At 40.9% G+C, this 27,058-nt stretch overlaps 1 protein-coding gene across 1 annotated transcript in view; it reads right to left on the reverse strand.

Moving 5' to 3' along the window:
* Col8a1 (collagen type VIII alpha 1 chain) overlaps positions 1-23,772 on the reverse strand; it is a 137,909-nt gene extending 114,137 nt beyond the window's left edge. The window contains exon 1 of the mRNA XM_052740928.1: positions 23,513-23,772. The gene's annotated coding sequence lies outside the window, so the exon portion shown is untranslated. The remainder of the gene's footprint in view (positions 1-23,512) is intronic.
* Between the last annotated feature and the right edge of the window lie 3,286 nt (positions 23,773-27,058).

Genomic DNA, 27,058 nt, shown 5'->3' on the forward strand with positions numbered 1-27,058 from the left:
CAAATTAGTACATGCATATATAAAACATCTTTTTAGTCATTGCATATATTCTGTGCAATAGTTAATTCCCATGTGTAAGACTTGCTTATATGTTCACTACTAATGCAATTAACATCTTTCTTCTTCCTAAAAATAGGAGAAAAATATATGAAGGTTATAAAGAATAAAACTTAATGTAAATTGTAGATTCTGGGTAGTAAGAATATGTCAGTGTGCTGTAGGATGTTGTTCTGTATGCTGTAAATATTGTTGCTCTGCTTGGTTGATAAATAAAATGCTGATTGGCTAATAACCAGGTACAAAGTATAGGCAGGGTGAGCAGATGAGAATTCTGGGAAGAGGAAGGGCTGAATCAGGAGCTGCCACTCAGATGCAGAGGAAGCAAGATAACAAGGCAGAACTGAGAAAAGATATCAAGCCATATGACTAAATATAGATAAGAATTATGGGTTAATTTAAGTATAAGAGGTAGTCAGTAAAAAGACTGAGCTAATGGCCAAGCAGTTACAATTAATATAAGCTTCTGAGTGATTATTTTATAAGTGGACCACAGGACTGTGGGGGTTTGGCAGGGCCGGAGAAACTTTTTGACTATATCAATGTAGTTTTATCAATTGTAGAAAAATATACAACTCTAGTGATCACTGGTAGTGAGTACCTTTTCACGTGTATTTTAACCATTTGTATATCTCTTTTGAGAAACATCTGTTTAATTATTTATTTTTCCAGTAAGATTTTTATAGTTGTTTATTTGACGCATTCTTATAATTAGGATATTATTTCCTTTTTAGAGCTATGACTTTTATGTATTTTTTCCCATTCTGTAGGCTGCTTTTTCATTTATAACACACACATCTGCATCACTGTACAGGTATCCTATATATAAGTAGGCTAGATTTTTGGAGGGAAGTCACTGATTCAATCTATGAAAGTTATGCCAATTTAGACTCTTATTAACAGTCGAGAGCTGTTTTCCCTTCTCTGTTTTCTTGTCAACACACAGAAGAGATCTACTTTAAAAATTAACAAGGAAATTGAAATATGATATTTATATACATCACCATTGTGTCCATATAGCCTGAGCTTGTTTAATTATGGCTACTACCTATTAAATAAATTTCAGTCAGTTCCCATTTCTTAGAATTTAAAAAGGTACATATGATAAAAACATATAACTCATAAGTTGATACTGCTCTTATCCCCAGGGTTAAAGTTCATTTTTAATTTTTATTAATGGATTTATAACTAGCATTTTATGTAAAGTGATTTATTTTAATAAATTGTGTAATTTTATAAATGAAATAAGTAAGACAGTTCCTGTTTGTAGCTAGTGTGGTTACACAAAAAGTCAGTATGTTGTAGAGATTTACTATATGTCAAGGATTCAGTCTCAGCCTTTAGAATTCTTCTCATTGTGAACATCACTGTGACACCATACACTTCCAAGTTCAGTGACTAGAAAGGCTGTGTGACTATAGGGATGAGACAGGAATTCTGGGAGATGACGGTGCTGCAATTGAGAACAGGATTCTGCTAAGAAGGATATTTCCTTTGTGGTTATATTTTAAAATAATAAATAAAGAATGACAATCATGCTTTTAGATGTAGAGACCAGAATGTGAAAGGGTAATTGTATTCCCTTTTCAACCATACCACCTGTGTACTGGCATCTGAGATTCTCACACCAATACTAGCGAGGAAATACAAAGCCATGCTGCATGTATGTATTTCTTCTCCTTCCCCTTGCTGGAACTCTCTGTACAGAGCACTTATAAGACATCACACTGACTTGCCCTGAGTCTGGGTTGGAACGTAATGCCTTACTGTTCCTACAGTCCTCTGTTGCAGTTTATTAAAAACCGGAGAAGTTGGACTTGCTGCTTCCATATGGCTTTCCTAGTTTATTGGCTCTATTTGCTTGTAAAAATATGTTTCCAATTACACATAAAAAATTTGATGCAGACTACTTTGGGAATGTCAGGATGTATTGTTTTTCTTGCCCACATCACATACGTTCTGTTTTATCATGAACTTAAGGTGCGGTGTACTGACGTCAAATGGTCAGTGATGGGATAGGGTCTTGGGAAGAAGGTGAAGGATAATCTTAAGCTATAAATAATAGAAGAGCCACAGAAATTGAGTGTTTGTTCTGGATTCACTATAAGCATGACAGATTGTGGGCATGACCATAAAATGACAAAAATATATGTAAAACCCAAAGGAAAAAATGAGACTATTTGGAACACATGATCAAAACAGGAAACATTGGTTTGAAGTGAACCTCTCTTCCTCATATAGAACTTTCTGGATTTTTTTTTTTTTGGTCAGTCAGCCATATCTAATTACTTTTCTCTGACAACAATGTAAAATTGGAAAGGGCTTTAAAACCACAGTCTCAGTGGGACTAAATGGAACATGTTTGTCTTCCTCCGAGGACTAATCATTTATGGTGAATTAATAGTTATTATTATTAGCACTTTGTCCAGGTCCTGGGCAAGGGATTGCTTTATTGAGTGTTCATCTGTCCAGATAAAACATACAGATGAATTGTACTGGGCCGTGCCTCAAACAGGAAAAGGAAGGCAACAATGAAAGACTAAGTGGGAGACTTAAGTTCCACGAACCCCCTGCTCTGGCTCCTGCGTGTACAACTCTTGTTGGAACATCTCGGGGTCAACTGTGAGTCAGCTAGTCATTAGCTCAGCACAGATGAAGCAGGGAGAAGTAGCCTAAAAGAGAATCCGCATACACATATGAGTGACTATGATCTCACTGGGTTTAGCTAACTACCATCAGTTACTCCTTATTCTTGCTTCCTTAGTCAGCCAGTGAGTATTTTGACCCACTCCTGGCGTAGAACTTAAAAGCATCTAGAATTACAGAGAACGTGTGTTAAAAATGCAGATTTCTGGCCACCAACCCACCATGAGATTGATTCAATAGCACTCATCAGAGACTTGGAATCATGGTGTAGCTTGTCCTTGGAGCAAACTTCACCACTTTGGAGAACTCTCCAGGATGAGGATGAGCGAGTCTGGCTAAGTGTTGTGATGACCAGGTTTATTTTCATTATGTGTTGGGGGTTGGGGTTGGGGATTACATAAAAGAAGAAAAAATGAGAAAGCAAATCAGAATTTATTTCTTCCTGATTCCTGATCAGTCAAGATGTGAGTTAGTAGCCTCATGTTCCCACTGCCATTCTTCCTTGGTGTGATTATGTACCCCCCCACCCCAAAGCAGGAGCCAAAATAAACCTTTCTATCCTTAAGTCACTTCCTGTCTGTCAGGTTAGAGCAATGAGAAAGTCACTTCCTGTCAGGTCAGAGCAATGAGAAAGTCACTTCCTGTCAGGTCAGAGCAATGAGAAAGGCAGCTAATACGCTAGCACTACAGCAATACACTACTGCTGACTTAATTTCTGACTTTTTCTTAAGTTAGATTTTATGTTGTTTCTCTCTCTCTCTCTCTCTCTCCCTCTTTGTGTGTGTGTGTGTGTGTGTGTGTGTGCGTGTGTGTGTGTGTGTGTGTGTGTGTGTGTGTGTGTGTGTGCAGCTTGCAACACACACCACGTGTATATGGTGGACAAAGGTTGACACTGGGTATCTTTCTCAGTTGCTATCTTCCTTATTGGTTGAGGCAAGGTCTCTCACTGAAACCGAAGCTCACCAAGTTGATGACATAGGCTGAGCCAGCAAGCTCCAGGGATCTTCCTGTCTCTGCCTCATCGGTGTTGGAGTATGGTACTGAGCCCTTTTTTAAAAAGAGGTTCCCAGCTTACATACATGGGTACAGTTTATTACACTTTTAAGTACTCACTTTTTCTACATGCCTAGTTGACTGCTGAATCTATTTTATTTCTGCTATTTGTGTTTTTCTCTGATTTTATTGTGTATCCTCCTTTAAGTCTTTTATTCAGCCATATAGACAGGCAGCTGGGCAGAAACACTGACAGTGTCAGATGTCACAAAGAATGTGGACAATGTAAGAGCACCCACCAGAGCCACCCAATTCTGTGTAAAGGGCCAAGGCAGGCTGCTGAGAATACAGCTGTGGAGCTGGGAGCAAGGAGAAAGTAGGATGTTCTAGGCAGAAATAACAACAGTGTGAATAAATGTCTTAAATGGCACGAGTTATGACACTTTCTAAATGAACTGTAACTATTGGGGCTGGAGAGATGGTTAAGTGATTAAGAGCACTGCCTGCTCATCAAGAGGATCTGGGTTCAATTCCCCCCATCCACATGGCTGCTCATAACTGTAACTCCAGTCCTAGGACACCCAAGGGCACCACACATACACATGTTGTTCAAACACACATGAAGACAAAACACCCATACACATAAACAGGCAAGCCTAAATAAAAAGTACTGTGGCTGTTATTTGGTGTAAGGTTGGTGACAGTAGGTGATGTGGGAAAGAATGGGGCTGAAAAGAGGGCCAGGTGCTATTAGTGGAAAGTGTTGTAAATTCTGAGGTATCACTGAAAGTGCTGGAACAAGAGTGAATCAGTCTGATCTATACCGGGAAAGTACACTGCATGTGGCCAATGGTACAATGAATTAATAAGTCTCAAAAGGTGATTGTGGTGAGGGGTCAGAGAACAAGCAAGAGAAAAACCTTAGGAAGAGAAGTCTGTGCCAGTGCAGCATGAGGGAGAGAGCCAAGGGTAGAATGGCTTGCAGATTGGACATGTATCTGGTAACAACGCATTGAGCGTGCTTGAAGACACTTTGAGATATCTTTCAGACATTTTAGTAATGAGATTTTAGTACGGACACAAATTCCTCAATGGAGTGATACATAGGGCGAGCCAACTACATAGTCTAATCAGGAATGATACTAAACATTTGGCAATGCACCAACACTATCCTTTCTCAGAAGGACAGTAGCTTTCGCAACTAAAGCGAAACCCAAGAAACCACAATAAAGCATTGAGAAGCCTACTGTCTATTAGATACATCATATGCACTATGCTAAGCTGTGACAGACTTCATAGAAGAGACATTCTAGAAAAGCCAAAACACATCTTATTAACCTTGGGCCTGTTAATTAATTTTAGGATTTGAAGTCTCCTAGTGAGAACTCTCAGCTCCTATTCAGCTTTATAAATGAAGCTCATGTATCTTTAACTCTGAAGGAAGGAGTCAGTTATTTATAGGCACAGAGCCTATCCTGTTTTCCTATTTGTCCTAAAAGCAAGTTCAAGCTGACAGACCATCTTATGGCTTCAAATGAATAAAGCCTTTAAGAAAAAATACAGAACAACCAACTCAAGATTTCATTCAAAAGTGAAGTTCAAATTCCCCCTCCCCCAGGAAGTTCAAACAACAGAAAAAGACTTCAGTAGGGACAGGATCCCAAGTGGACTTTGCTCCCAAATGCAAATTGGACTGATTTTGCTAAGAGACCTTTTTCCACTCATGGCCTTCCAAAACTCAGAGTTCAAAGCTTCACTACTACTTTTTTTATGCAGCAGCAAATTGACCACAACACTATTAGAAAAAGACATGAGTCAATGTATTTGGCTCTTTGTTTCTTTGTTGTGTTCTTTGGAAAAGAAAGATTGTAAGGAAGGAAAGAAAGAAAGACTCCCTTTACATCTTTTCCTTGAGGGCTGTTTGCTTAAAAAATAATAACCCCAAACAAGGCCATTATTGGGGTTTATGCTAAGCATTTCCAAATTTTGAAATAGGAACCAAGTCCATGGGATCCCCGTGAGGCCAGCTTTGGTTTTTCTCATTATGCAAACAGATAAATTGAGACACTGAACAGTGAGGTAATTTCCATGGTCTTGGCTGCATTTGATGAAAAGAAGCATGAACTCAAGGTTTTGGATTCCAGGTAAGGCCTTTGATCATGCTTTTACTGGAAGCAGACAACCAAGAAGTTAATAATCTCTTACACCACAATCTAGGGAGGTGAGATTAGGTAGTTGAGGACGAGTTTTATTCTATGCCATTTATAGGCATATGTGTTTATGTGCGGTCAGTTGGTTGCTTCAAATTTCTAGACTCTTTAGGAAATGAGACATTTTGCCCAATTAAAATTTTCTTAATAGCTAACATGTTTAAGAACCCAAGTACTTGTTTTCATGCATTCAAAATACATAGTTTCCTCATTTTAAAATGGTGAGACTACATATGTTAACGAATTCATACCAGCTGTGTTCAGTGATGTCTTCCTACAGTCAGATGACCAATTGTCCCCACAGTGAATCCCATTGTGCTTTTGAACTTCTTACCCTAACACTCCTTTCCCCTCTTGCTTTGGGACTAGGCCTCCACAGTTCTGTCTCCTATGTCAGCTCACTCTGTTATTGCAGCCTCCTTCCTTCTTCCAATGTGCTTCAAATCTACTGTGATCTTTAAACTCAGAAAGCCATGCTTGTTAGAGTTATTTGTTGAGGAAAGGTGAATAGGCTTACTGAGGACTTCCAGGGACTGATTATGAATATAAATATGAATGACCACTGTCTTGTGTTTCCTGGGCACTTTTGATACTTTTTTATTATGGAACATACACTATAGAATTGTTATTTTCAGAAAGGAGGGCTCTAGATAAATGGAGTGCAACCTTAAGATACAATTTAGTTCTGAAACTCAGCTTTCAATAATTCAGATTTTTCCCCAGTGACTTATATTCTTCTAATAACCGTGTATTTACTGAATTCTAACTGTCTGACCTCAGGACCCCAGGTCTCTCAGGTTTCAGAGTCATTTCTGGGACAGCAGCACTCACTGAAGCTTCTTGGCAACAGATTCAAGAGGATCTTAAAGTTTCCACTGGAAGAACAGACGGTGCAAAAATAGTTTAGTGTTTTGTGTATTTTCATATGTGCATGCTGGGTGTATGAAAAGACAAGTACCACACTCCTGACTTGTTACCTTTGGGCATCTATGGAATGGGTGGAGCTGGAATTTATTATCCCTGTCAGTCACTGAGTGAAAACCTTGTGCAGGATGGGAACAGGTGTGTTGTAAGAGACACTGGCCCCAGGCAAGGATCAGAACAGTGTCTAAAATTTTTTAAAAACCACAAAATGTGACCTTCCCCTTAGGAAAAAAAAGTGCAGTTCTCACATTCCTCGTTCATTTATTTGCCAAGTGACATTTTATTGATTCCTGTGCCTTTCAGCTATAAGCAGGGGGTGCAAGTAAATCAACCTTTGATGGTGCCTGCATGGCTTCAGCACGTGATAGGTGTCCAATAACTATTTGTCGAAGGAATAAATGAGATTGAGGTTAGAGTCCTAGCCAATCAAACATGGAAGGATTGAGGGGCAGTTTTTGAAATTCTCAAGGCTCTGCTTCCACTTTCTTTAGGAATTAAAACATATTTCAGTTTAGCTTTCAATTTTCCTATTGAGGTAATGGCTTCTTAGAGTGGTTCTCTTGTGGGAGACTGAATTAAATGATTTCTTGATAATCAAGATATGGGGCTGAAGAAGTTAGGAACTTTTCAGCAGAAAAATGAAATTCAGGCAAGGTAAGATTCTTATATTTAATGCTGTAGTGACTATGCACAAGGTTTGGCAAAGTATATTACCATATAAATGTATAAATGCGGGGACCAGGATACATATGGCATGCTGGCAGCCTCAATGAGAGTGCTGGAGAGCACTGAACCGTGGATTCTAAAACACTATGGGGTTAGATAAGGTCTTAGATGAGTTGCCTATGTTAGCTATCTTCTTCTTGACAATGCTATAGCCACACATAGACACCCAGATAGATGCCAGAAATACACATGCACACATCCACACACTTCACATATGTGCATGCATATACATATATACACACGGTGTATATGTTTATATGCACATAAAGAAGGCTCACTGGTGAAGGAGGTGCCCTTGAACTGGATGGGGTCTGTGAAACCAATAAAGTTTTCCTTGGGGAAACTGGAAGACTGGATGTTGTGTTGTAACACAAGCAAACAAAGAAAAACGAAACAAATAAGAAACAAGCATCTCTAAGCCAAAGGAAGAATCAGAAGACCTCCCAAAGACAAGAAACACATATCAGAGCTCATTAACAGCTAACACTATGTCCATGACCATAGCAGGACCCTGGAATAGGAATCCAGAATTTACTAAATGAGCTGCAAGGAAAAGCTATGCTTAATGCTCTTATTTGCAATGTGTAGAAAGCAAAACCTGATGTTCTTACTCATCCAAGTGTCCACTGTGCTACTATTTAAGTGAGCATTCAAGGACTGATCAGCATAATTATTAAATCATTTTACTGAACATATTCTGCATACCAGACACATTCTTATATATTGCTTTATTTAACACCTATGACAATCCAAAGGGAAGACTTACTTTAGAGCAGAGGACAAGAAGACTTGGTGACATTCTTTGTCTTGCCTGGAGTGGCTGCATTTTTAAGTGGTCAAAGTAGCATTTGTTCTCAGGACTTCTTAAGCTGCATTGAGTGTTTTTTATTCATGACCTTATAGTAGCATTTCACACAGAATTCAAACTATTTTATTTTTACCTCACAAATGGCATGCTTTCGGGGTATTAAATAAAAGGATGATTTAAACATATAAGTAAAAAGAACTGACAGACAGTCTTAAAATGAGTTTCATGCCCTTTAAAAATTATGACTTGCACAGAAGTCAGAGTACAAAATATCCGTGATAAACAAACCTTCATTGTGTGCTGACTGATTTATTGCTGTGTGTATGTGTGTGTGTGTGTGTGTGTGTGTGTGTGTGTGTGTGTGTGTGTGTGTGTGTGTGTTACATTTGCTAATGGGATTCAGTACACTGTTTCCATATATACACACAGCATACCCTGATCACATCCAATCACCCCTTCTCCACTCTCATTTCTCCTATCCCTGGCACCTTTCTCAGACCTAGTTAATTAGTATCCTACTCTCAGGTTAACACTTTTTGTTCGTTTTCACATATGAGAGCATATTGTTTATCTGTGCACATATGGCTTGCTTTGCTTAACAATCTACAAATGACAGGATATTATTCCTGATGGTTAGATAATATTCCAGTGGTGTGGTGGTGGTGGTGGTGTGTGTGTGTTTGTGTGTGTGTGTGTGTGTGTGTGTGTGTGTGTGTATCTAAACTGTATTTTCTTTATCCATTCCTATATTGGTAGGCCCCATACTTATCTTCTATCTTAGCTATTGTGAGTAGTGCTGTAGTAATGCGATGTGTGTGCAGATATCTCTTTTGTACACTGACTTCACCAAGGGACTATTGTAACTGACAAACAAATTCACTAAAATAATAGATTAAAAACTCAACATACAAGAACAACAACATAGTCTATATATTTTCTGTATACTAATTGTAGCATCCCATTCAGCATGGGTTCTGGAAACCTTAGTAGAGCAGAGAAGGAATGAAAGGAATGAAGACACACAGACACGCATACAGAAGAGCTGGGGTCAGGTGGGCTGTGCATTTTCTGATGGAGTGGCACCTACTAAGCAACAATCTAGAAACCCCAGCTGATTTATTACAGACAGGATAGGAGGAGGAAGTCTGCTAGGAAGTCTGTGTAGGGGAGCAGTTGTAATTGTGTAAAACATTGTAAATGTTGGGGAGGAAAGAGCTGCAGTTTCTGGTTCTTGCACATACTGCCAATATCTGCCCATCACCAGAGGAAGGGCTTGCTAATTCTGAGCCTGACCTGTATGGAGAAGGCTTTGCTGTTCCCATGGGTCTGAGGCATTGGGTTCTTGAGGTGTCTGTGCCCGTGTCAACAATACACATTCACTCAGGACTTCCTTGACTTCCCACACCCAACAATACATTTCTTTAGAACATTAACAGATATGGTGAGAAAAAAAAAAAGGAAAGACAATCCCATTCACAAAAGCATCTACTTCCCCAAATACTTAGAATAAATTTAACTAAGGAAGTGAGTCTCCTGAAATGAAAATGGCACAGTATTTTCTGAAATTGATGAAGAAGATAAAAATGAAAAGACTGCCCATGTTCATGCACTGGAAGCATTAATATTGTAAAGATGTTCACATCTCCCAAAGCGATGTATTAGCTGTTTATCTCTTCTCTTCTTAAATTTTCATTATGTAGCCAAGGACGACCTCTAACTGGAGATCCTCCAACCATAGGCCCCTTAGTGCTAAGATTAGAGGTCTGCACCTCTATACCCAGAAATCTATGCTTTCTGAAAGGTCTTGGCTACTGTGAAATCTTGACCATTAAAGAGGCCCTGCAGAACATTCTGTTTCCCTGCACTGCAGCTAATCTTCCCTGAACTGCTGCTGGTCTTCTGGTCTTCTGGGTTGCTCTGAAGCATAGATGTACTAGCTAAGGCTCAGCCCGAGTCAGTAGAAAGAAGACTTTAAAGATGAGGTGAGTGAGGCTCCTACTTGAGCTCCAATACTCTCCTAATGATGGAGAACAATTTATCTCTCTAAGAGTCTTCTGTCTCAGGTGTACAATAGGCAAATGCTTCTCCACCCAAATCTAACAAAGAACCAGACACATAACACATGACATAGGTTGTTTCCTACAAAGACCAACTATTACTGTCATTATTACTTAGCGATTTCCTTCACATCTCAAAGTTCCTAGGTTAAGGTCCTCAACAACACTCTTGCTGATGTTGTGGTAATAAATTTAATTTCATAAATACAAAATACCAAATATCTCTGACATATTTGCTCTGAGGAAAAGAAATCTTTAGCCACTGGCCCCTGTTTGCTGATGAGAATTTTATTTATATGTATTCAAATGTGGCTTAAGCACATGGTGAGTCTTTTATAGCTGCATATTAAAAGTTTACAAGTTATATGTTATTGCTATCTTTACCATTGCTCTAAAATTTGCTTATGCTACAATTTGTAAATATTTTACAAGACAAGGGGAAAGTATACACCCATAATTACTTCTTGATGTCAGCTGGCTCACAATAACAGGATAAATTCTTTTCTTTTATTATTTTAGAATAATTTTCATTGAAGGTTTTCCCAATCATTCCAAACAAACTGAGCTCTGAATGGAAAAGATAAAGCTGATTGCCTGGCTTCTCCAGTGGCTCTTTTGTCCCTGCCCGATCTTTGCTGAGTCACATATAGTGTGGCTGGCATCTGATATCATTAAACACCTCTATGAACTGTTGCTATTAGAGATTCATGTAGATGTATTTTCTGAAAGGCTCATTAATAAGTCAGAATCTATTCTGCAGCCAGACAGCTTGATCAGTTTGCTCTTGGCTTTGTCCAACACAGAGTTTGTATTGCATGGTTGGTGTGCTGGCATGATGGATTCCTGAAGGGCCCTCAGTGAGCCAGCCAGTGCCAGAGTCACATCATTGCCAAATTCCAAAGACACGTTACCTCCTCTGCCCTGCTGGCTCTGGGAAAATCCATGAAAAGGAACTACTTTACTTCAGAAAGTGGTGAGGTCTCAGAGAATGAAGAAATGCAAGACTCTGTTAGCTATCCTTATTTCAGACACTCATGGTCAGTCGTTCTCTGCAGAAAGGGTCATGTTGAAGGCTGAAGTAGCTGAATATCTCAGTAGGTATTAAAACTACCCCTTTCCCACAAAAGCAAAAGAGATGTAGATAGGAGGCGGCACTGGAGTGTTCTAATTCAGTTTAAATTACTTCACATCTCATTTTGTTTGTGCAGGGCATAACATTGTTCAATTACATAAGTGGAGATTTTGATGAGAATTATCGAGGAATCAAGTAATTTTTAATAAAGATAACTGCAGTCACAATTATTCACCGGGAATGAAAAAAAGCACGTCTTATTTAGTTTTTGTCTCCATAGTGTTCATACTTATGAAAGATTGCATGCCATAAGAAGATAAGAAAAGTGAAATATTCTGTGCTGTTTGACACAGTAGTCAATAATCATAAGTGGCTACTAAATTTACAATTAGAGAGATTGTTCTAGTTTGCTCTTTATTGCTGTGGTAAAGGCCCTGACTAAAAGCAACTTGGAGGAAAAAAAGTTTATTTGGCTTATCTATTCCCTGTCATCATTCACTGAGGGAAGTCAAGATAGGAACTCAAGCAGGACAGGAAATTGGGGCAGGAACTGAAGCAGAGACCCTGGAGAAATGCTGCTTACTGGCTTGCTCCCCCTGGTTTGCTCAGTTTGCTATTTTACACATTCCAAGACCACCTGCCCAAGGATGACACCACCCCCATGGACTGCCCCCCCCAACTTCAATCATTAATCAAGGAAATTCCCCACAGACATTCCTGCAGGCTAATATCATGGAAGTGCCCTCTCACCTGAGATTCCCTCTTCTCAGATGACTCTAGCTTGTGTCAAGTTGACAAGAAAGTAGAGAATAAAAGGAGATAATTCAATACCTCTAGATTAGGTGCATTCAAGTGCATAGGAGTCGTATCTGAGTGGTATCTACTACACTGGATGGCTCAGATGTAGAAGATGTCTGTCACTGCAGAACTTCTGTCAAACACCCCTGACAAAAGTGTGCGAGGAAACATGTTACTGACATGTGTAGTAACTGTCAGTTGAGAACCAAAGAAGATGAATGTAATCCAAAGTATGTAGAAAGGCTTTAATTAATAAGATGAAGACATAAGACTGTGTTGACAGGTAAAAAAAAATGAGAGCTTTACATTGTTTTAGTAAAGAAAACAAAAAGAAATATTAAAAAAAAACTCAGACCATCTGGTTCAGTTCAAATTTTTGCTAGAAACTTGTGGGGGATGGGGTGGAAGGACGGGGTAAGTATGATGAAAGACTTGACTGTCAAGGACTTTGTGGGATGAGAAGCAGTTTCCATCTTGCCTATGAGTATTCTGATTATACCCATGTTTCAAAGACTTAAACTAATTACATCTTTCTAGGACAATCTATAAGGACAGAAATGTGTGCATTTAGAGCCTTGTCATTCACCTTGCAGCTTACTTTATAACCCCTCCCTGGTTCTTTATTTCCCCTTACATTTATTAAGTTCTCTCATATGGTATGCTCTGAGGGTGCAGAGATTTAATTAGACAAGAGTCCTTTTCAAGGAGGTAGATGCATAAATGGGGATCAGCATTACTGAGTTGTAATGATCTTGATACCAGGCCATGCACATGGTACTAAAGAGCATAGAGAGATGCATAGGGCAACCTGAGTAGACTGGCTGCAGACATGTCTGGTTTGCACAGAGAAGACATGTGACTTGAATTTTGGAAGGGCAGTATAAATCAATCTAATCAATGAAGTTAAAGAATATTTCATTCACAGAGTGGGGGTGAAAAACAAAAGCAAATAGCAGCATGTGATCATGGGGAAAGATCTAAGATATTGTCTCCCTTTTTTTTTCTTTTCTTTTCTTTTTTTGGTGTGGATCACAAAGGAAGGGCTTGGTGTACCCTGTTGTCTATATCACTCTAACTACAGGCTGAACAGCAGGGGAAGCTACCATGAATATTAGTCTAGATGACTCAAATGGCACTGAGATTCATCTATGTGGTCTTGACTTGCACCGTTAGGTTATGGATTATAGTAAAAGTAACTCCAGGGAAAATGATCTGGGGACACCTCAAATTGATTGAGCGTGTGAAAGTTCTTTTGTTGTAGTCTGTTTCTCATATAATCTTATGAATTTCTACTGTTTTAGAAATGACATTAGAGTCTCCTTACCAGAATGATGGCTATAGATGACCTGTAGTCAATCACATAGAGGGAATTGGTGGAGAAAGTTTAGCTCTCTGAAATTACCCCAGGGAGAAATAATAGGGTTTTCCCCCTCCTCTTTTTCCTTTCTAATTACAAAACCCTTAGTTTTTTGGCTTTGGAACTGCAGCATGTTTTAGAGAAAAAGTACAAAAAAGAAAAATAAATTAAAATCACAGTCTTACACAAGAAACAGAGCCAGTCAGCAGTGTCTAGGAACAGAGCCACTGAAATCCTCTCACTTTATGAGTCAGAGGCACCGTCCCAGGGTGCAGGGGATTGTCTCTCCCCTTGAGGACAGGGCATCTTCAGAGGCAACAAGGAGAAGCAGGCTTTGCAGCTGGACCTACAGGGTCATACTGACTCTGATGTTTCCAAGCTGCGTGGCACTGGGCAAAGTGCTTTGCTTAGCTGAGCAGAAGTTCTGTTTTCTTCTTGGTTGAACTGGGATATGAGGAACAGAGAAGTAGCAGGACCAGTGCCTCCTTTGCTAGATAACTTAGAGTGTGAGCATCATTTTTTTTTTTTTTGACAAGATTTCTCTGTGCAGCCCTGGCTATCTGGAACTCAGTCTGTAGACCAGACTGGCCTTGAACTTAGAGATCTACCACCCTTTGCCTCCTGAGTGCTGGAATTTAAGGCATGAGCTGCCATGTCTGGCTATGAAGCATCTACTCTTACAACTGCGAACAATGGGTTTGCTCTTTCTTTTTTCTTGGATGACTATGAGTTACTTATTTGCTTGATGGAAGGGTGTTTAATTGCCGTATTTGGGGATACTGGATTCTATATGCTAACTTTGTGAGGGGTAAGAAAATTCCTAAAGCCCTAAGAGAAAATAGAGAAGTTTATGAGGTGGCAAGTCTGAGTGTCTTACACAAATTCAATAGTCCCAGATATACTAAGTTGTACTTGAACATCAACATGTATGTCTCAATTATTGAAATGAGTTCCCTACTGATTGTATGAAGGCAAATGAGAGTAAATCTGACTAATCTCAGATGATTAATGATGATAAAGACAGACAGATTGTCAGCTCAGAAACTGATGAACTATTGTACAGAATTATGTAAAGTATCCTGGTTACGAAGCTCATCACTCACCATTGGCCATGTCTCTGTAACAAAATATTGAGAAAAGAAAACGAAGGGAGAAGGAAGAGAGAGTTTCAATATACCCAGGACTTCAGTTTTGGTAGGAATAAAAGCAAAATAGGGAATTAGAGAAGGAGGGAGGTATGGAAGAAGGAAAAGAGGGAAAGAGGGCAGGAGAAAGTGCATAAGAGAGCGAGAGCATGAATCACTGTAGCATTTCTGCTGCTGTGATTACTCTATTATGAAGAACTAACGCCCAGGACAAGTCATATGCATCTCATCATTTTGTTCTGCTAGAAATTGACCATCCTGGCATGGTTCCTTACTCACTGCTTGTTAAAGCAATATCCACTGAGTGTATATCACACAATAACAGCAATCCTGCAAATGCCATATTGCAGCAGATCTTAAAATAATGATGTAGGAAGTGATTGCCAAACTATCACCAAACTCTTCTATGGAATACTGAAACCCGAGATATTCTAAAGTAGAAGAGACTCAAGGTCAAATGTTAATTAAATGCCTACTTATATCCCTTGTAGCAATTATTTAAAAATCACTTTAGGAAGTGTGGAGGAAAAGAGATATTAATTTTATATAACGTATTAGTCTTTTTTTATATTTTATTACAATTCCTTGTGTGTGTGTGTGTGTGTGTGTGTGTGTGTGTGTGTGTGTGCGCATGCGCACATGCCACAGACTGTAAGTAAAGGTCAGAGGACAACTTGTGGTAGTTCTTTTTCTCCCTCCACCACGTGGGTCTTGGGGATGAACTCAGGTACTCCGGCTTGGTGTCAGAGGCTTTTACTCTCTGAGCCGTCTCTCTGTCTCAACAGTTATTAAGCCCCACCCATCTTTTTCTAGTTAAAATATATTTTTATGACATTCTTGTGAGAGTCTCCTTTGGCAGGTGATTAAACATCACTTGGTAAATATGTAGGCTTTTGGAAACTCTTTAAACTATAACTTAATTATTCATCATTTTTCTCTTTCCACTTACCCTTGACTTTTTGGTAGAGGTGGCCTTTTCCTTTGTATACTAAGAAATAAGAATACTCTTGCTCTACCTTGGAAGAGGACACACCTATTTGAAAGTCTATCTCATGTTGAGTGGCTCTCTATAAATGTCACAAGCCATTCCCAGGTGCTATATGTGCCATCCAGTTAGCATTCTAAATAAATAGCTCTTGCATTCCATGGTCTGGTAGCATCACTTCTTACATTACATTGGAAGACCCCATGCACCTCTAAATAACAGTGGGATTGTTTGATAAGTGTTTTTCTTTTGAAGATAAATAAACCAAAGCACATAGATAGTTAGTGGTTTGCACTGGACCCTAGAGAGTCAAGGTGGTTCAGGGATTAAAATACTGAAGAGTATCTGGAGAGGTGAATTCTCAAGTCACACATACACCAGTTTCATAGCTTCATCTCTGGTGACATCACACATAGACTTAGGGAGAGGATTATTCTGCGTTCCTGCAAATGTCATAATTTTTACAAAGCAAGCAGCCTTTCTCTGGTGCCAAGGATTTTTTTTCTCCCTTGGTCCTAATTGATCTCTATCCCCAAAAGGGTTCTGAATTATGCAAGCGTCTCAAGTCTTAACAAGCCATCTCCCCACAGCTGTGCAATGGAAATGTTCAACAAGGCATTCACTTCAGTCTAGGCAAGACCGTGGCTGCTCCCTGGGCAGATGCAGATGCAGGGGAGCGGTCCTGGGGTATCTTGGTTGGAGACACTTGGCTGGCCTATTTTTGTCTTTTCCCTTCTAAGTCCCTTGCTGCAGGGGTGGATCTAGTCATGGCACCTCTTCCACCCTCTCTGCTTGTCTCTCATTGATCATCAGCTGCTGGCGTTTGTTTATTACTGAACTGAGCATTTAGATTTAGTCTTGGCTGGTGGTGGCCTTGGAAAGAACATTTTCTAAGACTGTGTTGGTTTTCTTTCAAATAAACTTCTGCAAGCCTGGACATTTCTGGCATTGCTGAGAAGTGAGTGATTTATTCTTAGAGGCTTAAATTAGGTTTAAAAAAAAAAGAAAAGAAAACTAACAATGCAAAGGACACTCTAGCCACTGGTTACAACAGATTCTTAGCTCTGCTTTTTATCAGAAAAATCTTAACTCTAAAGGTCCACTCTAGCCACAAATATCTTTTCTAGAAATCAGCATACTGGCTCCCCCTACTGGTAACCAACTCCCCCTCCTACTCAACTGGGCAGTGAAGGGTTGTTATAAATGGAATTGAGAGACTGATGTGTGTCATTTTTAAAGTAGGAATTGAGGATCCAATAGCATATTTTGCTGAAGACCCTTTTTCTTCTCTCGTTCGTCCAACCTCAACAATTTTGGCTACCTAAATTACAAATTCTTATCTCCTTACTTACTTCTTGGCCTTATTTTATGTCAGCCCAAACAAGCAAACAAACCAACCAACCAACCAACAAAAAACAAAAGCAGCACATTTGGGTTGATATCATTAGCAACCTTGATTCTAGACTTTAAGACTGGGCAAACTCAAAATAGATAACTATATAAAATATGTACAGCTATCACTTTGAATTTGTGAACCAAATTTAGATTTATTATTAGAGGGTATAAGCTAATGGGAAGCATGGAAAACTAAAGGAATATTGGCTTGCAAATGTGTTCCAGCCATCCCATCCACATGTTCTTTGCTCACCTCTCAAGATTTGAGGTCATCTCAGAGAACCGAAGGCAGCTGAGACTTAACCCCTCTGTAGTCAGGGAGAAAAAGTTCTGGTAAACCAGCACTAGTTAGCTCAAGTAGTCACTGACATACATTTCCAGAAAAACAGCTGTTTTATCTAGTTGACAGAAGGGACTGGAGAAGCTCCTCAGCAAATTGGTTACATGCTATTGCCTGGAGAAGCCAAAAGCTGACACCCACACCCAAGCCTATTCATTTAGAGCCCATGAAATAATTAATTGTAGTCTCAGCACTTCAATGACCCGATGCCTAAATAACCTGTGACATAAACACATCAATAGAGTGGGCAAGAGAGGCACTCTTCAAAAAAAGACTTAAAAGAATGTTTGTACAATGTTTAAACTTTGACTATGTAGATTTTTAACACAAAATATATCAGTTTCAAAAAATAATTACTGTTTCAAAGACAGGCAAACAGTTGCCAGGCAAGCTCACAGTTAACTGAAGAGGGATCTGGAGCAACATCTGTCTACTGATTTAATGTGAACTGTTTCTAGGAAGTGACACAAGAATGTTCTTTTCTATCTTCCTAGTGTTGTTTGGTGGAGTAACTTTATGTGTTACTAATAATTGGATTATCTCAGCAGAGAACATTTTGATGTCTTGACACGCATTAAGTTACTACCCTGGGTCAGAGTTAAGTCTAAAGTGAGGTCAACTCAGGCTCTTTTCCCAGTTGAAGACAAAGGTAAGCCAGAGTTTAAATGCATAAGGCTTATGAGTCTTCTCACCAGCCCTCAAATGGTGCTATACCTAAAGAATACTGGTATAGACATTTCATTTCCTGGAGGGACTGGACAGACAGTCACAGAAGTCTGTACTCCAGTTCTCCAAATTGCTCTGGAGTTTTCCCCTCTTTCATACCAGAAGTGTGAACTCTTGGGGCTTTGCCATTCTCTCACTATATGCTCTTGGCTCCTGGACTTCTCCTTCAGTCTCCACACACTTCAGGCCTGTACCCTTCCATCAGTGTGGATCCGTGGTTTCTCTGATTGTCTGGTGTGTGTATTTGCTTTTCCTCTCCTTCAAGAATGGGGGAAGTACAGAATTAACTGACAGCACATTGTCTTTAGTGAGGGAACAATATGAGGAATGTACTGCAAATAATTACTTAATATTCTTAAACATGCTACAGAAATATAATTCTATAGCTCAGATCAGGTAGGAAAAATTACCCAGTCCTGAAGGCAAGGTGATTTTTCCAGCCATCCATGAGGTTAAGTGAGCACTTCTACATTTCATATTGTAAGAAGGTATCTAAAGCTTGATACATTTGGGATTTGAATACTTGTAACTTAAAGTATTCAGGACATCAAAATGTTCTCTGCTGAGATAATCCAGTTATTAGTAACACATAAAGTTACCCCACCAAACAACACTACTTGAAACGACTTATCGGTCTTTTATAGGAGTTGAAAATAATGGATATTTTCTGCTTAACTTTTTTTCTCTCTTCATTTACTCACCAACTCAACACAGATGTACCAACCAGCCACTATATTTCAGATTCTGCCATGGAGAATGACAGTGGAGGTCCCTGAGATGTTAATGATCAGTAATCTCAAAGATCTTCACAGGGTTTATTTCACATCTCTTAGACACAGTCTTCAGTAAAGCTATAGCTGTATCCCAAACTTGCCCCCATCTGACAGTCCCATGGTAAGTTCTTACAGGCTGCTCAACACAATTAGAGACACCTAAGCTTCCCACTGGGTGGGCAGAAACCTCAGTTCTTCAAGATGTGGAACTGGCTAGGGAGTTTGGCCACTTGCCCTCCAGCTGTGGTACACTCATCTGGGTGACCTTGTGAATGACACCAACCTTTCTGACCTTTTCCATCTCTAAAATGAACTTTTATTCAAAATTAGCCCCCAAAGTCCATTCTGGAATTATATTTTGCATTGTCTGGGTTCTTTACTAACCTACCAGAGATTTGAACTTACTGAACAATAAAAGTTCCCAGAAAACTCACCTCAGAGAATTTACTAGAGGCTAGGAGAAATTCTTGATGACTTTTCATCCTTGCATATGAATTAAAGCTTAGAAAACTATAAAGCTTTCTGACTTGATGGAGTCAACATTTAAGTATGGGGAGACTCGCAGTAATGAGAAAAAGCACAAGAATGAGTGTTACTCCACAATCTCCATCTGTAAAGATGGAGGAGACTTCTTCCACTGAAGAAACAATGCCAGTAGCACCCACCGAAGGAGACTGCAGCTGCAGACACCCCCACTCTCACCTCCCTGAGGAGGCTGCATGAAGGAGAGATGCCAGGTTTTGTTTTCCAGGCAGAACAATGGAATTGAGCCCTGAGTAAACAGGGGAACTTGAAAGTCATTGTCAGGTGTATTCTAACACTTTGTAGACGCTTCATCAGTAGGATCATTGGCGCTTGTGCCAACTGAGACATCACTACTTGTTAATATTTTAGGAGATAGTACTGTAATTAGTTTTTGTTTTATTTACTTCAGTTTGATCTGATGCAGGGTCAGTGACTTCCTGGATTGGGGTACACAGGGCTTCCAGATTGGAGACATTCCAGACACCAGGGACTCCTCTCAGCTCCTATCCAGAGCCTCATCCCTTAGACAGCATGCGTCCTGAAGTCATGCACCAGCCTCAGACCAGAAGTATCTCTCTTGGTACTGAAATGTACCTAACTCTCCTTCTTACCCTCAGTCTGTCTCATATCTCCAAAAAGGGAGGGGGGGAGGACCAGCAAAGCTCTGCTTTAGGACTGTGGGCTGTAAACTGCAGTGAAATAGGAAATCTTTAAAAAAATGTTATTATTATTATTATTTCCTTAGTATTTGGTAACAACTTGTGAGCAGCCACCCCCAGTCCCCCACTAGACGCCTTAAGTAATGAAAGATCCAATCCGTTAGCACAACGCTAAGAGGAAGATTCTCGAAATTCCAAAGGCATTCACTGTCCCCTTAACTCTTCCAAGCCTCTAGTTTTATTCAACAGTTAGAACAGTTCATTTTGCAAGGCTGCTCTCAAACCTCAAGATCGGTTTGTACTTTCTTTAAATTATGTACATGTGCAGGTGTGGAAGCACACAGTAAGATACGTCCCTCCGGAGTTACTTGGAGAAGCAGAGATCAGAAGTCTTAGTCATTCTTTAAGTTGCCATACCAAGGAAGAGGAGTGATTGCTACCCTCTAACTTGAAAAGACTCACACAACACTGTCCCCTTCAGGAGAGCGGGGCTTCATTTTGTAGATGTTCCTAACATAAGACCAAAACACGGTGTTTGATATGCACAATGCAGCTCTAAACACTAGAACTGGCAAGATTCCTGTGAGTTTGAAGTGGGCACACCTGAAATCATTTCGGGTTTTAGACCCATGCGGCTGTCTTCTGGAGGAGAAGGAAGGCTCACGAGACACATAGCAGAGATGGTTCTTAAGTTATTAGCGGCAGTGCTCTTACTGGCTAGAAAAGAAAATTCAAACAGAAGCCCAAGTGCAGACACATCTGCTCTTCTTTCACCTCCATAGCTGCATGAATAAGAGGTCATGTTTGATAGGAGATCTAGACCATTCTATTCTCTTAGTGGATGTCTATGATGCTCTCAGCTTCCCTCTCAGTTCCAGTTGATGTGATTTTCCTGTCCTCTATTCTTTTCTTTTGAAAGAAAATAAAGTAATGTATGCTTTCTGATCATGCAGGTATTTTATTTATTCACAGACAGAAATCTAAAACGTGTGTTTCTTCAAGTGTGGCAGGCCCTCAAAATCTGAAGGGCACCCTTTGGGTGCCTGTGGTCAAGGAGACACCCACTCTTCTTTACTTTTGGGGAGTTATCTGTAGCCTGTTGCAGTGGTGTGGACTGGATATGGCCACATTCAGAAAGAGGAGACGTGGGTTGTCCTTTGACGTTCTGTGCAGAAGGGGTGATATTAGGATAACAAAATGACCTCTCATCACTGATTTTTCTAAATTCATAAGAAGGAAAGTGCCGTTATATTTGGTACGTACCCTATGGAAAGAATCCCTTTGATTGGTGATGCCTTCTGGGAAGGTTAGATCATGAACAGTCTAAGATGATCTCACCTACTTAGTGAAGGGGGTTGAACCTCATGACACACAGGAAGGCAGTTATAGTTAAACTATTCATAACTAGTCTGCCCAGACTGTGAGAGAGAGCAGAATCAAATCTTCATAGAATTATTATAACCCTCAAATATAGCTTTAACAAACCCCTTTAATATAAGCTTTTGCCCCTTAGAGCAGATAGCTTCCATGGTGGAGATCAGTGGAGGAGAGCAGTATCTTTTCACGCTGATGGTGCTGGACAGGCGTCAAGTACCACCTTTAAGGAGAGTTATCCTGAATGTACTAAATACTTGGTTTGGCCTTGTCTCATACCTTTGTCTTGTCATGGCTGATTACACATGTTAAATATGAAGCAAGCAGACTGCACTATGGCTGGAGATAAAGGTATTTTAATATGCACAGGTCACATAGTATCTTGGCCAATAGTAATTTTACATCATTTTCTTAAAGGAAACCACACTCTTTGCAATATTTTTCCACTGGAAAAAAAAAGTGTAATACGACAGAATGCTCCACATGTAACTCTTTCACTTGAATAATTGTATTGAATCCCTTTCATCCTAAGCAGTTTTTTTTTAAATACTTTTTGTTATTTCTTTTGATATCTGAAAGATAAAGAGGATGTTTAGAAAGACCCAAGTCATGTGTCTAATTTACTTCAGTTTCTTTAATAGGGAGACTTTTTATCTCTGTAGTGAAATTTTCCTTCCCATGTGAAACAGCAGACAACTAACAGCCATGAAAACGTAAACAGTTCTCTCCCTTTAAGAACCTTAAGGGCTAAAAGAGTGGGTTGGCTTCCTGACTGGCAGCCCAGCCTTGCCTCCTCTAGGTGCAGCCTTCTGCAGTTCCCCAGATGGAACGCTTGAAGAGGGCTTTTCTCCACATGACGGCTTTTCATCCCACAGAACCCACAGAATGCGGTGGCAGGATTCATCGCCCAAGAGCCTGGTTCTTACAGAAGTAGCTGTCTGGTTTGTTTATTCCACTCACAGGTGCACAGCACTCTGGAAGGAGACTAGATCCATTCCCAAACCCACCCACCCACCCTCCCACCACCTCCACCACTGACCTACCCACCCACCCAAGGTCTTTTCTTCACTGGAGAGCTCTGGGAGAGTCAATCACTCATCAGGCAGATTTTCATTTGCAAGAGGAGGACAGAAGGGTTGGTAAGGATGAAAACCTTCATCTGAAGTCTTTCTGGCTGATCCCGCCATACATCAGTCTGTTATACATGGAAGAATTGTGTAATCTGGCTTGCATGCTTCTCTGAGAAACATATTGAAACACTTTACGTTTTAGGTGTGCACAGCCGTCACAGAGTTCTCTTATACACTTTCTTAGTCTCAACGCATGTCTCATTTGGGGATGTAGTATCTTGTCCCGGCTTGTAAACTGGGATTACTTCTTTCCTATCTACCAGCCACCTGATTACTGTCCCCAGGCAAAGGGCACCGGTTCACATCATTTTTTCCAAGCAGTTAAACCTGAAAAGATACTTCTTAAAGGACCCACAGAAGCTGTCTTGGGGGTTTGGAAAAACATCACAAAATCGTCAGCAGACCTTTTGGCTGTGTGCTATTTTTAGAGAACTAATTGTGCTCCTTTAAAGTGGATTTTTTGACAATGGGACAGTTTTCCTTGCCTCTATTGATAATGTGAAATAATTACTATTGAAAACACAAACATAACACCGCAAACAGATATATTTAACCTCAACAACAGTCAGACCGGGGAGGCGTTTAAAAGAAAAGATTTTTGTAATAGAAATGCTGTTGTTTCTGCCAAAAAGGAATTTTCATTTTACTGTTCAAACAGAAGTTTGTTGTCAAACCAGTTGCTAGTTAAGAAACTCACTGTTCATCCCAGCATCCTTATGAATCAGCTTTAAGTAAGCGTGTTGACCAGAAGCGACTCACTCCGGCTAGCAACCTTCCCTGTAGGTCAGCTGCTCCAAGAAGGGTTATCTTACCTTGAGCACGTAAGATCTGGGAGACAGGGACTCGGGCTCCCACGGAGAGGATCAAGGAAGGGCTCTGATCCTCTGAGCTCTGCGGGTAACTTGCACTTGGCTTTTATGGACAGGTGGGCGGAGCTGCTCCTCACAGTAGGTGGGCAGGGATTGAGCGGGGCGGCGGGCGGCGGGCCCGCTGCCCCCGTGGAGCCGGACACTTGTCTGGGGAGGGGCACAGAGGGTAGAACCCAGAGCTTGCAGGGGGTTGGCTGGGGGGAGGTAAGCGGGGGGGGGGGGGGAGAGTCAGGGACGTGGGAGGGCGGAGACAGGAGTGGAAACAGAGGTTGGAGTGAAGTGAGAAAGGCAGAGACCACAGAAAGGAAAGGTTGGGGAGGCTATGAATGGGGTTTGAGAACTGGGAGCCAAAGTAGCGGTAGAGGAGGAGAGCCGGGGATCTGATCCTGGAAGATGGGATGGGTACCTGATTGTTTTCCTTGGTATTTTTGGCGGGGAGAGGAACCGTGGGCGACTGTCACCAATTAAGGTGTTTTTCCCTGTGATCGGAATGCCAAGTAAGGGCCCAAGAGAATTGAAGGGTTCCGAAGAGAGGGAGTAGGCGAGGAAGATGGGCGGGGGTGGGGGGCGGCGGGGGAGGGAGTGAGGGGGAGGACTCGGCGTGCCGCATGAGCCCAGACAGAGGTGGGAGGGGATCGGCCCCGGAGCCCCAGGCGCCCTGCTCCTGGGAGCTGGCTGCTGCAGCCTGGCCCACCCCTCCTCACTGCTGCCAGGCTCCTTCCACAGAAAGTTCTAAGTGTGCAGCATCCAGGCCACTCCCGAGACTGGCGCAGCTGTGAGGTCCATCTGCGGAGACAGCTCCGCACCAGCTCGTCCCTTCAACATCTGCTTATGTAACATAGGATGCCAGGGTTCGCTGTCCTCTGGTTATTTTCAGTTTTTTTTTTTTTTTTTTAACTCTCCTAGCTTAGCCACTGGAAAAAAAACGTCCGGGTGTCATAGCTCTTTCTCCGCTTGTCCTAGGCACTGAGAGGATTTAACCACCAAGTGCGAAGGGTCATGCTGAAGTTATTAAGAAATGTATTCAGAGAAAGAAAAACAAGGTCCTTTCGCTGCTGAGCGGTGACTCACTTCCCAGCTCAAGCTTGATTTTTTTTTGTTGTTGTTGCCACCAAAGGAATCAAAGCATTTTAAAAGAGACCTTGAAACTTTAGAGATGCGGATATGAGGGTGCAGGGAGAAGAGCGGCCAGAGAGGCAGCCAGGGAGAACCTGCACACATATTCGCGACCAGTGTTCACTCAGATCTCAAGAGGAACGATCTGTTCCATGCTGTGCTGTTTTCGGTCGGGTTTTCTAGTGAGCTCAAGCTAGCAACCGGCTGAACCACAGCTAGGGAGTTTAGGAAACCCTTCACTCCTCAACGCACTGGGTGGGAGCTTGTTCGTGGTTCTGAGGACTTCTCCAGCGAATTGTAGTGTTCAGTAGTACCCTCCCTCGGCCTCTCCTCACAGGATGCCCCTGGACCACTTGCCCTGCAGTCTCCTTCCCCAGGTGTGAAAACAAACGGGCCTTGGATTTAACCATATGATTCTGAGGGGCAAAAAAAATCTCCTCTCCATTAAGAGCCATTGGCCTAGTAAAGGTCCACAGTGTAAGAAAGAATTTTAAAAGAATCTATTAAGAAAATACCGGTGCGTGCCATTGGGATAATAATAATACCTGCCGCCACATGTGCTAAGTTTACACTGGACTTAGGTTTTAACAGACGTATTCCCATCCGTCTGCCTGGAGAGCTCAAAGCCTCAACTGGTGATTCCTTTGTAAGAATTCCAAGCTCAGCTCCGCTGGACGCGCTTGGAAGTTAACAAGTAGAATCTGATGTGATTCAGAGAAAGAGCACGGTCAAGGAAGGGTACATGGAATGAAAACAATATTCATTCTCATCAAGATACAAACTTGACATCCCATCAAATATTTAAGCTCACTCACCAAGTTTGTCACATTGCTTACTTTCCTTACTTAATATTTATAGTTTTTTAGTTCCTGGACCTCCTACAGCTTTATTTAGGAAACTCCTTTGCTGCAGCAAGCTATACCTACTGGTTTACTAGCCTGCAAAGCATAAATGCTCGATAACTGTCACCTGGATTAACTGAATAAATTATGCTAATGAGCATGGATGTAAGGCCATTGATCAGTAACTGTCCATTTAATGAATGAATGAAGAATGTTTGGGAGGCATCCAGGCAGTGGGACTGGGTCCTGTGCTCAGTGCATGAGTTGGCTGTTTGAAACCTGGGGCTTATGCAGGGACGCTTGGCTCAGCCTGGGAGGAGGGGACTGGACCTGCCTGGACTGAGTCTACCAGGTTGATCTCAATACTTGGGGGAGGTTTTGCCCTGGGAATGGGGGGTGGGCTGGAGGGAAGGGGAGGGGGCAGGAGGGGGGAGAACAAGAGAATCCATGGCTGATATGTGGAACTAAATTATATTTTAAAATAAAATAAAATAAAAAACAATGATGCAATCAAAAAAAAAAAAAAAAGAGAAAGCTAAAACTTTCACCCAAACTCCTTTGTCTATTGGGTGCTTAGTTGTTACCTGGCTTTTCTTTCGTGATTCAGCTTTTCTCCCTAAACGCTGTATCTTTTAAGGATGTGTCCAAATCCATTAAGTGAAGTCTATGAAATGAATAACTTTGTTACCAGAACTGGAATTAAGACTACATTATGTGTTCTGGGGCTGAACCATGAAACCAAATATGATTTTACAGGCATAGTGTCACCTCTTAAGAGCCTTTAATTTAGTAAGGAAATGTATTCTGAGCAAACAAAAGAGGGACTAGAGGAGGGTCTAGGTGGTAAAAAAAAAATGTGCTAGCAAATATTCTCACAGGATTATAGAAAATAATCCTTTAATGCCCCTCACACATTCCAGTTCCATGGAATAGTTGTGAAAATAGGGTGGAGGGGGGCAACGACAAGAAAAGCGCATTGGAAGAGAAGGCATTCTACAGCTGCAGGCTGGAGTTTTCTTTTTCTGTTTTTCATCCTTTACCCCATTATTTGGAACCTGAACATCCAGCCAACAGAGCAAAGGCGCTCCTTTCATTTTGTTTGGATGGTGCCAACGATTAGTTCATTTCTCCAGTTCACACTTGCCCGAATCTGATTCAGTAGCAAATCTGGACAACAAGTTGTGAATCCAGGAATGGATCTCAGTGCAGACTCTCAGAGCTCTTTTCCTAGAATCTCTCCAAAGGGACTGAGGCTTGAAATGGGATCCTTGGTGAAAGAAAAGGATCTAAATGACAACATGCTAAATGCTCTGAAATTGCCATCCTGTGGACATATTAACAGCTACACATGACTACCTTATTTTCAAGTCCTTGGTGAATATAAACCTTTTCTGATGTGTTGTGTGAGGTTTACTTATGATCAATCAAATATATGTATATTTGTACAGTATATATATTTCATTGATCATAAATATATTAATAATGGACACCTGGCAGTGTGGGTTATTTAAAGCAAAGGAAAATGGGAGTG

This window comes from Peromyscus californicus, unplaced genomic scaffold (assembly GCF_007827085.1).
Source record: "Peromyscus californicus insignis strain IS unplaced genomic scaffold, ASM782708v3 Scaffold_16__1_contigs__length_79575227, whole genome shotgun sequence".
Taxonomy (NCBI): domain Eukaryota; kingdom Metazoa; phylum Chordata; class Mammalia; order Rodentia; family Cricetidae; genus Peromyscus; species Peromyscus californicus.